At 31.9% G+C, this 16,398-nt stretch overlaps 1 protein-coding gene across 3 annotated transcripts in view; it reads right to left on the minus strand.

Annotated features, from left to right (window-relative positions):
* The window catches only part of LOC143079636 (uncharacterized), a 66,010-nt gene that overhangs the window by 34,757 nt on the left and 14,855 nt on the right, over nt 1–16,398 (minus strand). Inside the window, exon 1 of one of the 3 annotated variants that reach the window (XM_076255083.1) lies at nt 5,480–5,614. The exons of 1 other annotated variant lie outside the window; for it this stretch is intronic. The gene's annotated coding sequence lies outside the window, so the exon portion shown is untranslated. Of the gene's footprint in view, nt 1–5,409; nt 5,615–16,398 lie in introns of those variants that run through there. One more of the 3 variants, XM_076255077.1, reaches the window with a different exon arrangement.

Genomic DNA, 16,398 nt, shown 5'->3' on the forward strand with positions numbered 1-16,398 from the left:
TTTTTAAGTCAGAAAAAAGGGTCAATACGTATTCTGACCTTTATTACTCTAAATAAACTCTCTCAGTTAAAGGGAAACCTTACATCTTGAACTCCTTTACTTTACATTGAAAGTTTGACGCCTATTCATTTTTTATGGATCGTGCAAGGGCTTTATAGCCAGTCCAGGTCGTTAAACCTCCTTCCCCCACCCCAATCATATTTTTTTAACTTGAAGTACATGTTCAATTTTGTACATGTATATACATGTACGTAGAGCAAGAACTCTAGAACTCTAGACCAACTCACAAATTTCTGAAACCTTGTTAACTTTACACTATAAAACAGCTCATTGTAAAATCCAACATATACCTGCATTTTATCAATAAAATTGGACAACATTATTCTCATATCAAAATTTACTGGGCTATTGTGATGCACACATTCTGGCAAGAATGTAAACAGGAACATATTTCTTTCATTCTTTCTTATTACTGTACCATTGAATATCAATGGGATAATACCTAATTATCTCATTCAACCTGACTGTGTATTCCATCTCAATAGGACACACATTCCAATGTTATCTATGTACTCTATGATCTTCCATTTAGTCGCCCAAAATATTTAGTCTATTACTATGTATTACTACGTATACAGACCCTAGACCTTGTGTTCACTATGAACTTTAATCGGCTGGCCTGCCTTAACCTGCATTTCATAATAAATGTATTATGCACTCTGTGCCTTAGGTAAAACATGGGTCTTTATAAAATTTAGGCTCTGGCATAAAATACCTTTGTTTGGCAAAAGTACGAATTTTGTTTTAGATCTCCCTGTGGTTTCGAACAAATAGATAGGAATCATGAAATACTGACGAATGAACAAAAGGTAAATTAAGTGTAAAGTGTCTGACTTCTCGTATTACTACAACTGAACCATGAAAAATGCATATCTCAGCATTTTACAATATTTCCTTAACTCTTCTGAGACGACAAAAGAATATTAATTTTTATCGTTTAAAATCACAACAAATATATTTAAAGAATTCAGTGCCTCTTGATACTACTTCTACAAGTTACTACAACTAACAAAACTGGTCTTTAACAGAATTTTAAATATATCTCTTTGTATACACAAACTGTGGAAGGCGTTTTATCGTAACACAATCTTGTATGTTTGTAAAGTACACAGCTATATGACATCAGACTCTTTAAAAAACTAACATGGTAAAATAGATTTAAACTTTATATATAAGCAGGATAAAGACAGCTTTCATCTTCACAAAGAAATCACAATCTAATTGACCTGTACTTATTCAGTAAAAGCTGTTTCCAATCACTTTTTTTTTAAGTCTAAAAAAACAATAGTGTTTTGATTTGGCTTGCTATTCTTACAATAGATTCACAATTTATCTTTATCACAAAAAACCTGATAAAACTTTTAAAGAAATTTTTTTCATATGAAAGGCCTTGTTGCCTTTACTTGGTTTATTACCAACCTAACATGATTTATCAGCTGGTTACTTTCATCAGAAAGTTTCTGACCAACATTTCTCTGTAAAAATAAAAAAAATAATAAAATGAATTCTGGAGTTGACCATTATAGACTCAGGTCTTTTAACGGTCAGAACGAGGTATCTTAAGTAAGGAGACAAATCATCCTGCAGACTGTTCCTGTGTGAGACTGCATGCTTGGTCATTTGCTATAGCACAGAAATAACCCCTGAAAGCCATCCAAATAAACAAGGCCATCAAAGGATATTTTTTACCAATGCCCTTATCCAACACAAAAATTACCTCCTCTTTTCAAACTGATAAATATTTTTATCTTTAATCTTGTCCCAGCAGACTAACAGTGTCCCTATGAAACTCTTTTTCAGTAAATTTGACACAGATTCTATGAGCAAAGTTGATCCTTAGTAACTATTTCTAGGATCATACGATCAATTCACCTTAGTGTGCAACACAATGATGGATTAACAAGTTAATTAAGTAAGATAAAAGAGAACAATAAAGATACAGTACTGCCATCAATTAGATACTTTTGTATACATTTCTGCCATAAATATTTCTTTGAAGTTGCACTATGCTACTATTGGCTTTAAAGTTCAAGCAGGACCCCCAAGATGTAATGCTTGACCAAATCTAATTTATAATAAATTGTGCATTCTGTAAACAGGTTCAATAACCATAGATTATCATGCACCCAAAAATAGCCCGTACTTACATGATAAATTAAACAGTGCAGAAAAGTCGGTTTTATATTTTTTTAGTGGAAGTGGGTACAAGACTGTCACTTTTTAAAGTTCCTTAAAGTCTAAAGACGTGGGGACTTGGTAGTATTCTCCAGGAAACAAATACAGTATACATCTTAGTATTTTGAAAGTTGACATTACTATTCAGGGATTCAAGTTAAAATTTGGCATAGTAATTTTGTAGCCAATATAAAGAGTTCTAGTCAAGAAAAGCAGACATTTAAGTAGCCCTAACCAAATTGTACAAGCCATATGGGTGAATGGTCGACTGCTACATGTATAAGCAACTAGATCATAGATGTATACTTCCTTAGTAAGCAAGGTGCTATGGTGGTCTTTCCTCAATACCTTCCTATACAAATCATTCCACATTTATATGAGCTCGAAGGCACAAGGGGTCTTGTTAAATAAAGAGACATACAGAAAATGCTATAGACTTAACCTACAAAATATGTATGATATGTTACACCGCAGACAACTTTTTTACTCGTTTTCAAGAGAATTTCTGTTATCAATGTTTAAGTTTGTTTTTGATTTAATCCGTGCAAACAACCAAGTACAATTATTTAAATAAGGCAGTAACACCCACCACCCCCACCTTTTAAACAGAATAGATATTACTGTTTTACTAAGCAACGACAGTCACGATAAACATTTATGTACCACTACCGCTACAACTTTATAAACTATCAGTGTTACAACTGCAATTTAATCAGGAAAAATGTCTGTATCTGTCCGTGTATTTGTATCCGTTCCAAATGATCACATTCCGATCGGTAATTCACAAATTTTTGTCTATTTGGCAGGATGTGGTAACTGACTTCAACATTCTGCTCCGGACTTGTTTATGACACTTCAAATAGAGGCTTTCCTAATTTATATGTACATGTAATACACATATACATGTAATACACATATAAGGAGTAAAATGAACATTCAAGTTCTATTGTTTCAGTTTGATTTCATGGCAATTGAAATGTTAATCTGCTCAGTTAATGATTGGTTTTGGCAGATATGGCCCATCATGTGGGTCCAGGATTATGAAAATGTTCCAATGGGCCTCTTAATTTTTTCAGCCAGTGCGTTTAACAAAAGAGCTTTTTCCCAACTTCAATTGCTATTTATAAGTTAAAGACCAATCACAAAATTTGTTTAGCAGTTATATACATGATATATTCAAATTGAGTACTCAAGAAAAACCTTAAAGCTCCAACATTAATTTATATCATATAATTACAAAAAATGTAAATTTTTATAAAATTGACAGTTATAGCCAATAAAATATTTGTAAATAAAAATAAGTAAACAATTTTCTCGGTTATTAATTATGTCAATCAAAAAGCCATAATGTTAAGACATTTTCTTATATGTATATGATTTATATTTGTTGTAAAATCATGAACGAACTTGTCAAAAACCTCTATCCTGACAGACAACATGATATGCCGCCCACATTTATACCAGTGCGACAATATAAATCAGTTTTTAAAATTAAATTAAATATAAATATGAATGTATGCAATGTATGCTTAAGGTGTACAATCAATGACAACACATTAAAAGGATATATATATATGGGAATGAAGCTTTCTACTACCCGGTATTCCTTTTACTAATCTGCTCCAATACAGGGTCACCTTTAACGACATGTATTGTCATGAACAGGGCTATACATTTGTTAAAAGTTACACTGAAGGTCATGGACAAGGTCAAAGTTTAGGAGTCACAAAAAAGCATCATCTCTGAAAACCATGTAAAATGGATTGTCTAGTATTTAATCTTAATCCAATGGAAAATAAAGGATCTAAAGAACTGGTACATGTATAAATAACTGGTAAATTGCATAATATTGCCAATGTCTTGATCAGATATCAACAAGTCCAAGGAAGGGCAAGTGAAGAGGGTAAAAAATGGAACCTAAAGGATTCCAGTACATAGCTAATGCATTGGGATTCTTCAAATAATTTGTTTCAGGTAAAACTATGTGAACCAGAACAAGAACATGGTAAGGTGACATGATTATGGACCTCACTTTGTACTAGATGGACACTCTGAGCCGATAAGCGCTAGTTACCACGGTAACAGCCCTCCACGAAGACATGTCACTTTATCCTAAGACATTATTTTGACATAGCTAGGGATCAAATCCATGAACCCCCTTTTCCCCTCTACAGTGTTGACTTTTTCATATGAGTGCCAACCAACATGGGTTGGCAGCATCATCAGCTAAGATTCTGACATCACACATCTTCAAATGACCATGGCAATGTTCAGTTCTAAGTGGCAAGGTGGTTCCAAAAGTTTACAATGTTTGATCTGTTTGGACAGGTCATGTTTTATTCAATTCCAGATAGCTCCAACAGGGCATGAAAAAGTTACAATCAACTGTCAAAACCAATGAACTTCTACAAAAACCAGGGTCGCAGACTGGGTAAACTTTGAAAAGGGCTACCACTATTGTACAGTTACACAAAAAGTTTATTACTTGTTTTTGCACATATTTCCTGAAGTAAACCAAAGTTTTAAAAAGACACCTAAAAACGGGCAAAGGAAATGAAATCAATAAGCTAATTGATTTAAAACTCATTAAAAATTCATTGCTGTAAAGGACTTAAAATAAATGTCATTCAAATGACTTTTTAGGACTTTAGAATTTAAACATTTCGGCTGGGAATAAAATGTGATATCTGTCAATTGTTATACCTTCGGAATAATTCAGTACCACCGATTCAAATTCTTTACACAATTCAAATATTAATGTCAACAATTTGATGTGTGTATGTGTGTCAGATTGCCGCAAATATTTACTCATAAATGTTGTAATTGCCATTTTAATATCATTTATTTACAAGCAGGTGATATTCAGTTACTAATTTGCATGATTATAAATGCTGAATTTATGGTTTTACAACTTTTCTAAAAATAACATCAGGTGACAGGTGTCTGAAATTGATTAGTATTGATAAGAAAAAACTATCAACTTAAATTCTCAATTCATTAAATATAAATCAATTTTTAGGAATAGGTTTCATATCTGAATCATACAACCTTATGTACCCCATGGATGACAACATGATATTTCTGAGCTAAAAATAAAACAAAGTTGTAAAATTTCATTTTCACTTAAAAAAAATTTTTTTATGAATATAACATAATAAAAATGAATTAACTTACTTGATTTGGTCACATATAATATGCTGTAATACCCAATATGATCATCCAATATGAAGTTATTTCACTTTACCTGGGGTGTTGACGAAACAGACATTTCACTACAACAGCTGTGTGAAAACTAGGCCACTATCTTATGTTTGTAGTAAACCAGAGATTGGTTGGCCACAAAAAATATGCCTACTCATCCATAGTATTGATCAGACAGTGTGAGGCACAGACAGGGAGTGTGAGAGATTGGCTTTCATCTTATCTTACTAAAGAAATAAATAAGGAAGAGGTGAAATTAGGGATCAGGAAAGTTGTGTTTGTTGTTTTAAGAGGTGAATATAGGGTCAAGTGTAACAGAAATGAGGTGCAAATGAGGGGAATTAATTTCTTTACATTTTTCTCATAGACTTTATGATCTTAAAATATAGGAAATTTCTTGTTGACACCACATTAGCTATCAAACATTAACAGGCAATTTTTTATTTATACCAGAAAAAAATCGTATTTAACTTACCCGTACTTTCTGACCACAAACAAATGGTAATTTGAGTTAGGGTTATGATAGTACAAATAACTGTACACAATATATATCTACACATTAAAGTCAAAACAAATTAATTAAACTTGGCCATTACTTGCTTTCTGGCATGGTAATATATATTCTTCATAATTTTGATGTACTGAGATATTTTCAGAAAGATAATAAACTAAAACAGACAGACAACCCACATACACAATACTAAATCTTCTCCATGACTTTATTGCACTGGTATATTTTCAGACAGACAACCCTGACAAAACTTTACTATTGGGATATTTTCAGACAAAAACACAACACATTACTAGATTTTCTTTGTGACTTTGCTGCATTTGAATATTTTCAGACAGACAAACCACACACCCATATCTTAATCTTCTCCACAACTTTCTTGCATTAGGGTATTTTCAGATAGGCAACCCATAAACATATTACTAAATCTTCTCCATAACTTTGTTGGGCTGAGGTATTTTCAGAAAAACAAGCCACAAACCTATTAATAGATCTCCCCCATGACTTCATTGCACTGGGATATTTTCAGACTAACAACCCAAAAACACCTTACTAGACCTTCTCAATGACTTTATAAATTGGCTGGGATATTTTCAGACAGACAATCAACAAAATATACATGTAGCAGAAGAGAAGGTCTAGAAATGTTTTTGTGGTTTGTCTATCTGAAAATTTGTAATGTTTTTGTTGATTGTCTATCTGAAAATAATTGCTGCAAAGTCTGCTAAAAAAGGGCTATACATGAAAAAAAAGTATCTGCGAAAAAAAATCTTTTTATATTACATAATTTTCATAGTACAATTGTCCGCTTTTCTTACAGGAGGACTTTAAACCCATATAAAAGTATTCAGAATTTACAGAATCATCTATAAATATATGGTTTAAGATTTCAAATCAAACTACTTGACTTGAAATTGATACAGCCTATAGAAATACAATAAATGATGATAAATTGTTGTTAATTAAGATACTTGGAAAGAAATTGGTTGAAGAAAAGCCAATAGTTTCTATTACTTTTGTGGTCTTCGTTTAAACTTCATAACACTGTATATATCCGATTCAACACATGGGTAAAAATAGTGTTATGTTGATTATGTTTACATTAATGAAGAAACTATAAATAATATAAAATTGAAAACAAAATGACCTGTTTAAAAGTGTTGACTAAAAAGATATAACCAGTTGTAGGCTCCATCTTCAACACTGAGTTGTATATCCATGTTGAAGGGATCATTGTGACTTTTAGATGAAGGACAGCAATGAAAAATCAATCCCTTTGCTTTTTTCTTGTGAACACAGTAATTTGTGTAATGGTTTGATACAACATATTCTTTCTTAAACCATTGTGGTGACGTCAGCCTATTCATTTACCGTGGATTCTTTTTCTAGAATCAACGCTTCCTAAATCTGTCACTGAAATGGGCTCACCATATTAGATTCTTTTGTTTCCTTTGTGTGCCTAATTTCATTAAGTTTGAATTGAGTCCGGGCTCATGGTTTCTTTTTCAAGAATCAACGCTTATCCATTGTATCTATATCACTTCTCCATTCAAAACATGGGATATATGACATATCTAATGACGAAATATTATTTCAGGGTATATTGTTCTTTCAGAGAAACTCATAAATGTTAAATTTCAAGTTACTTTTCTGGTAATTGCAAGTTTACACCAAAGAATTTCAAGTTATAACATTGTTTTCTGTTTCCATTTTCACTTGAAATTGGGGAAAATCTGAATAATTCAATTTTTGATTTAGCTTTGACAGTTTATTTGCAAGTTGTATGTTTGTCACATTTAAGAATCTACTAAATTGAAATCCATTGCTGCAAATTGTTTATTTGTCTCCATATTTCTAACCAAGCAAATTTGTTTTAAGTGCATAATTAGAAGTAAGAGTTAATTTCAGAACGTTTTAACCTTGAATTAGGATTTCAAATCTAATATATCCACCCCCACAAAACCACAAGAATACACAAGCTTATTACATGCCTTAATTGGGAGGAACAATTAAATAAAACACTCGGATCTGGATGCCTACGCATCACTAACAACACTGATCAACACTTAATACATTATTCATGGAAAATACTACAAAAATCCAAATTTGGAACATTTTCTGTAAAAAATACTCATCTTCATAAAAAATTCACAACAATGTTCAAATATAACAATTTGAAACAGGATTTTGCATTCTCTACATTTATAATTTATGAATGTTAACTAATAGCGACAGACAATTAACGAGTAGTGAATCAAACCAGTCAATTATCTTATTGTTTATACATTGTCTTTTATTCATAACACATTTTAACCAAATCCATATACAGCACTTACGTCAACGGAGCTTAAAACCATTTTCTAAGACGTAAGACTGCCTCATTTGCATTTACAAGTACATCCAATTATGCCAGAATAAAATGTCAAACGGGCATTGGCGTTAATGACTTTGGTTTATAGTAAATCATCTGGCGACGGAATCAATATCGAGTAATGATGCTGTAAACTAAACCGTACCGTCAAAGGGAGTTCAACCTCTATTGATCGGATCTGACCTAAATGCCAGTATTCACTCTGTCAATTACTGTTATAAATGACCTAATTTGTCACCGATAATCTCTATAATCAATAGTTTTTTGGCTCACAGCATTCAGTTCAATGTCTGTATCTTGTCACTTAGCAATTGTCATATGTCTTCCAGGAAGTTGTAAATCTGTTAATTTCACTTTAATTAAGGCAATAAATTGTAAGGATCTACAATATGAAGAGTTATTGGATAATCTACCTAATGAAATGAAATGCTTCATATGAACTGAAGGAACATAAAACTTCTTTACATAGACATTCAGACAAAAGACATCAGATAATTGAAAAATACAAAAAAAACTATTTTAACATAGAAATTCAGACAAAGGTTTAAAGATGAAAATTAAATGCAATTCCTTTGTAGACAGATAAAAATTTGAGAAAAGCACATAATCATACTTTATCATAATTGTGATACTCAGTCAATGAGGTTCTTGACCTTATAAACCAAAAGTAATGTCAGTCTTAACTATTTCTGTAGATAAAAAGACTAACAAGCTAATACAGACAAAATACCTTACAAGATTTACTTGACTGTTTGACACATCTGAGTTTGACACAGAAAGGTTCAACTGTAAATCTGATCTATCTTGCATTCATAAACAGTCATAGACTCATACTAAGGATTTGAGTAATTTTAATTCCCTTACTATTCAATAGTGCAGGTCTTTTTTTTTTCAAAATAAAGCTAAGAGAGTCTTCTTTACTGAAAAAAAATCATCTTAAAAATAGGTCATGAAATAAATTCTTGCACATAAAAGGCGTCTTTAAATAAATATTGGTAAAATTAAATCTAAATATTTTTTTTTCGTTTTCCCTCATAATAACTCTCATATTATTCAAAGTTCAAATGTCACCTACGAAACCTGGTACAATTTTATTCTACTATGTTTCAATCGCTATAAGAAATTGGATTTACAAAGGACAAAGCCAATCTGATAAACCCGCCTACTAGTTCCCAGTGGTGGTATAAAAACTAAGACTACTTTTTACTTATATCTAATATTCTTTGATGTTTATTTAGGTGGGTGTAAAGTAAATATTTGAAACCGGATTTTTAACAATGACATTAACATCTTTATATGCACTCAAACATAAATAGTTTGTAAATAGGATACAATATGTTAATTTATATGGTAAGTTTTATTTATTTGAGAAGATCAAGTCAACACTGAAAAATCATACAAAATAGGAAATTTAAAAGTTTTAAAGTCATTTGAATGATACCGTCGCTGGGCTTCCAAAATGTTGTAAATTACAAATTTTTCAAACAAAGAAATCTCACAAACAGGCTTTGAAAATTCGGTCGAAATGCATGTTACAAAAATGTCGTTTGTGAACTTGAACTTTTTTGTACAGTGAAACAAAAACTTAGAAATCCCTAGAATAAAAAAACTTTATTTATTTTCACATAAAATAAAGAAATGAACAAGTATTTGATTCCCTAAGCCATTATACAACAAATTTCAAGTTAACATACAACATTTTGGAAGCAAATTTTACTAACAGCTGAGATTGGCAATTTTGTAACATGTCTTATTTCAACCATTTTGATTGGTCTAACTGTATGCTATCTTGAAATATCAAAGATTTCCTCTTGCCATGACAAGTTTTGTCATAAAAAAGTTTTAGCCAAAAAAGTCATATACGACATTTTGGAAGCCCAGCTATGATACCAGTTGTATGTTTACTATTTTGTGTGCAAGGGGAAATAACTCCTATAATTAATTCAGTTATTTTGATAAATTCAGTCTATGTGTGTGAACAGTGATCTATACAAATTGTGTGATATCATTTCACACATTCAAAGAAGCTGTTGCACTATAATTCTTTGTGTTAATGAGTTTATCAATTTGCTGTCGTTTCCTGCTACCTAACAAAAACTTCACCCCTAATTTGAAATTTGGGTAATCATAAGTCTAAGCATGCAATGCTTTAAAAGTCTATGTAACTTTGTTGATATTCTATATAAAACTTCATATTTAAACTTCACCTTTTTTTAAACAATTCTCTCCTTTCACTTATACATGTATATAAAAAAAGTCCATTATGCCATTTTAATTTGCCAACAAATATTCCTTCCCCCCAGAGGAGAATGGACAATTTCAAAAATTAAAAAAAAACCTTGTAAAGTTTGTATTCCACAGAAACAATATAAAGTGCTATTTTCAAACTTGACCTCCATTTTGTCATTAGTTATACAATATAACATATTTAAATTCAAAACCATAGTGTGATGTTGCTTAAATATATGATGCTTAAATAAGTTGCATTTGGTGCATTTTTGTTGGCATAAATGACAGGGGTTTCATTATCTTTCATGTTGACTGGTACTTTCCACATTTCTAGGTGGTACTTTTCAATTTATTCCACGATTATCTTATATAAAAATTCCTACATTTAGGCGGTACTTGTCAATAGCATAGGAGGGTAAAAGTACCGGGTACCGCCTACTAATGAATGGCCTGAAATGAGGAATAAAGGGCAGTTCCACAAATAGAAAATTTACATGGTCATCTGTAATACAAATAGTACATACTAGTATACCAAATCATGCTGACATCTTTTAACTTTTGAAGAGATGACCTTAATTTTCAAAACTTTCTCTTTACAGCAACCGACAAAAGGGGAGGGTGGTGTTTCCAACCCCCTGACAAAGAGGTTCAAACCATAACTCTCCATTCAAAAGCATTGATCTCCAGAAACCCCCCTTTGATCAGCCACTGTGGACAACATCTGTTCATTGTTGAAACTGATAAAATGAATAACAGCAAAAAAAACTTATTTTCTTTGAAATCATTAGTTATAATACAAGCCATTGCATTCATTGGATGTTTGCCTCATGTGCAACAGACCCATTTTTATTTCATTTAAAAAAATTCAGACTGTGAAATCCCCAAAAGAACTTTTAAAAATTAAAAATACCAAATTGTTGTTTAGAAGTCCCAAGTAATTAATTACAATAACAATGACTCTATAAAAAAGAAGATGTGGTATGATTGCCAATGAGACAACTATCCACAAAAGACCAAAATGACACAGACATTAACAACTATAGGTCACCGTACGGCCTTCAACAATGAGCAAAGCCCATACCGCATAGTGAGCTATAAAAGGCCCCAATAAGATAATGTGTCTGTCTTTTCTATACTTGACTAACAGACATATATGCTTTAATTAGACCATCATAAATAATTCTTCAGCAATTATCAATTATTGATGTTTATTCCCATACATCCTAAAAATAAAAGGCAGCTGAAGATATTTTCAACATGAGAAAACACATTGATTTGACATAGATCAAGTAGCTACACTTTGATATTGGCAATCTATCAATACTTTTTCAGTAAAACTGGTAACGATGTTGTCATAACAGAACAATTGAGTATGATACATAATCACTTTAGAATAAACTAATTATACCATCTGTTATAGAGCAATGTTTATCATGGCGTCAGAGCCAACTTTGTTGATTCCGTCATTACTGGCATCCCGTAACTCTTCAGCCTCGTACATTTCTGAGATGCTTAACATTGCTATCACGTAAGATCAGAAAACCGCAAGTTACTATAATCGTAACACAGTCACATGGCAAAGATCTGACTTCCTATCAGGAACTTCCTCATGTGATGCAGGGTAATTCTTTGTTACCGATGATTTGCATGACAACGTTATGACTTATAAAAAAAAAAACATGTTGACAATTGTCACGGCAACCTGTCACATCTTTATTAAGTTACTGTTTTGGTTTCATTCTATCATTCAGTAATATCGATAAAATCTGTTTCAAAACCAAATGAAATTATTAAACCGCGATCCTTCAGCAATGAATGCAATTCAATAGAATTGTTACAACTTATTGTTCAATTCATCGTAACTCAATTCTTGCACACTTTCACAAATGGAAATCAAACTATTTTTACACAATTACATGTAAAGATAAATAATATAATTTTTCATAATGCCTGACAGATATACATTTAACATCCTTTCGGTTAATCAACTTTAAAATGGTGAAGGATGAATAAAAATCAAGAAGTTAGATAATGAATGTACTAGAATTTTTGTGTGTACTAGAATATTTTTTAAAATGTGAACAAAGAGCTCATGCATCAGATCTATTTAAATTAAATTCCTTATACCAATAAGCAACCTAACAAATCAGATTTAATTTTAGCTATTTTAATCACTGATTATACCATGTCAACCCAGATTGAACATTCTCAATAAAATATGTGACACAAACTTAATGTAAGTGCATTATATGCCATAACATTTGAAACTGATGCTAATCTGTTAATCGTAGCAACCAGGAAGCAGATCTTTATAGGGTCTGCATGCACATGTCACAAGGAATTAAGGGAGCTACCATTTGATTTTTATGGGGTGGCTAGGATGAAATTTGAAAAAAATAGGCAGGACAGGAGTTTTGAGTAAAAAAAAAAGGCAGGATGAGACACTTTGCAAAACAAAAGGCAGGATGACAATTTAGGTAAAAAAAGTCAGGATAAACTAATAAAAAAAAAGGCAAGACCGAATAGAGTGAAAAATAAAAAGGCAGGACAGAGATTACAACTAAAAAAAAATGCAGGACAAAATTTTTCATCCTAGCCCCCCCCATAAAAATCAAATGGTAGCTCCCTAATGTATGACCATATATCAAGAAGCTTAGACTTGGTGAAAAAAGGTGACAGAAATGTGTTACAGACTATGACAGCATCCCCCAAAAAAGAGAAAATAATTGTGTAGACTATAACAGCCCATCCAACACTTGCAAAAAAAATTGATAGAAATGTGTTAGACAGTAAGAGCTCCCCAATCCCCTTCTTCCCCAAAAAAGTGAATTAAAGAAATGTGTAACAGACCGTATCAGTCCCCCAACCAAAAAACCAGATGCTCTGCAGGGCGCAGCTTTATACGACCGCAGAGGTCAAACCCTGAACAGTTGGGGCAAGTATGGACACAACATTTAAGCTTGATACAGCTCTGAACTTGGATTGTGATTAAATAGTCAGTGATATTGTTGGCTTTTTTCGAAACTAACTCTACCCTTTTTTATTGGGAAAATATGCGTCCCATTTTCATCAAATTGGGAAATTTGAAATAAACCATGAATTTGACTGAAACTTCAATTTACAGACCCATTTTCAAGAGTCAAACCCTGCTTTAAAATAAGACACCATTTTGTCAGTGATGATACAACAATAGACCCTCAAATGTGCACATATAGACATTTAAGGCATGAAAAATGTTTAAATGAGTGTTTTTTTAGTTTGTATTCATGCACAATTACTACTGAGACTGCACTGTTTGGGAAAAAAAGTTGTCTTTTTGGGAATAATTTTAAGCCATTTTTTTTCAAATTGGGATTCTTCTCCAGGGGAAAAAGCCTTTATTCTCCACTAATTTAAGGCAAACAATATCACTGATAGTTGAAACAACATAGGTTTCTGACACAGAATGAATGTGGTCTAAGAACTTAAACTTAAAAACTTAAAAATTTTAAATTGTACATTTACCTATTATGGTCCAATATCCAAAATCTAAATACATGGTTAGATTCAGCATATCATAGAACCCCAAGAATTCAATTTTTGATGAAATCAAATAGTGTTCAATTTTAGACTCTTTAGACCTTTATGTGGACAATTTGATAACCAGGCCCAAATATTAAAAATCTAAATACATGGTTAGATTCAGCGTATTGAAGAACCCCATATATTCAATTTTTTGTTGAAATCAAACAAAGTTTAATTTTGGATCCCGATTTGGACCAACTTGAAAACTGGGCCCATAATCAAAAATCTAAGTACATGTTTAGATTCAGCATATCAAAGAACCTCAAGAATTCAATTTTTGTTAAAATCAAACTAAGTTTAATTTTGGACCCTTTGGACCTTAATGTAGACCAATTTGAAAACGGGACCAAAAATTAAGAATCTAAATACACAGTTAGATTTGGCATATCAAAGAACTTCAATAATTCATTTTTTGATGAAATCAAACAAAGTTTAATTTTGGACCCTTTTGGCCCCTAATTCCTAAACTGTTGGGACCAAAACTCCCAAAATCAATCCCAACCTTCCTTTTATGATCATAAACCTTGTGTTTAAATTTCATAGATTTCTATTTACTTATACTAAAGTTATGGTGCGAAAACCAAATGTCTTCGCAAGATGACGACGCCAACGTCATACCAATATACGACCAAAAGTTTTTTTAATTTTTGGGGTCGTATAAAAAAGGGATTGAAATGTGCTACAGACTATAACATTCTATGTTACAGACTATAACACACACACCCCAAACAAGTGATAGATATGTGCTAGATAGCAACATACTAAAAAAGAAAAACATAAAAGAACAACCCACCAACAACAAAAAAAGACTGAAATTTGTAGCCGACTATAACAGCCCCAACCCCAACCCAAAATAAATAAATAAAAATGTGTTAAAACTAAATGCACCCCTCCCCCCCAAAAAAAAATGCATCCCCCAAACCAAAAAAAAGTGACAGTCATGTATTACAGACCCCCTGGTTTTGGATTCATTATCATGTTTGAACACATAGTGCTGCTGAGAGCACAAGTACACCTGCCTGCTTGGCCAAGGACATCACTTATGTTTCAGTAAAATGTTAATGTCAAAACTTACACAGGTAAGTCGAAGATGGTACACATCAAAACTGAATGTTGAACCACATGACACAACATCTAGTCCAAGGGTCACCAAATCACTTATACCTATAAGGTCTATTTTCTTCTCTATTGTCACTGGTCCAATTGACTTGAAGATTGAAGGTGATGTATGTTATGGTGAAGACCTTAATTTTCAACGCAGCCTTTCTAACAAGCAATGTATATAGTTCATTGTGACCATCTTCTGTAATACATGTGCCTACAGAAATGTAGGTCACAGTGATCATATTGTGAAATAATTTGACAATATCTATCAACCTGTAGGTTAAAATAATCAAATTGTGGCATAGTAGATCATAGTATTACTACCTTAGGATAAGTTTTATTTACAGTCACTATACCATGTCGTGAATGGATAAAAAAATATAGTATTAATAATTCAACAGTCTAATAAAAAATGCAATTGTTATTGCAAGCTTAATATTTTTCTTAAGATATAAAATAAAAGATACTCACAATTGCCTCAGTTAGAGCCTGTCATTAACCGATCTAAACATTGTCGTAGAAAATTGGTTTGTCTTATACTATGGTAAAGACCTTGACATTAGGACCCACTGTGACATCATGATCGTTAGAATGATAGAGTAATAACCGCAGTTATGATGTTAACTAGTAATTTGCCCTGTGTAACTATACTTCATAGGTTTCTAGCTTTCAGTGATGAAAAAAAAATCAATATCCCCATGTTTGTAACACAAGCATCATTTAGACAGATGACAATGTAAGGAAGTTGAACAGATTTCTCTGAAAGGTTTCTTTGACTAACAAAACATCTTTATTTGAAAATTAATAAGATCATGCGGACTTTATGTTATTAGGTCAATTAGTTCATTTGCTTCAAGTCTTACGATATTTAACTAGGTCGTCTATAATTTTTGTAAAGATCGCTGGATTAATAAGGTAAATTGTGAGCATTTCATCTTGCAGTATATTTTTCTTCTTCTAATCTTAATTCCGTTATTATATACACAAATTTATTGTCTGTCATGGTAGGACAGTATCAACTTATTAATGATTAACACATAGTACAATTAATTCAAGTTTGAAAAAAAGTTATTAATTTCATTTCCAATTCATTGGTATTCTAACGGTCAACTACCTTGTTAATATATTTTAACTTGAAAGAAAAAGCCAGACACATAGATCAATATCTTTTTCATAAATTTGT

This window comes from Mytilus galloprovincialis, chromosome 6 (genome assembly GCF_965363235.1).
Source record: "Mytilus galloprovincialis chromosome 6, xbMytGall1.hap1.1, whole genome shotgun sequence".
In the NCBI taxonomy this organism is placed as follows: Eukaryota; Metazoa; Mollusca; class Bivalvia; order Mytilida; family Mytilidae; genus Mytilus; species Mytilus galloprovincialis.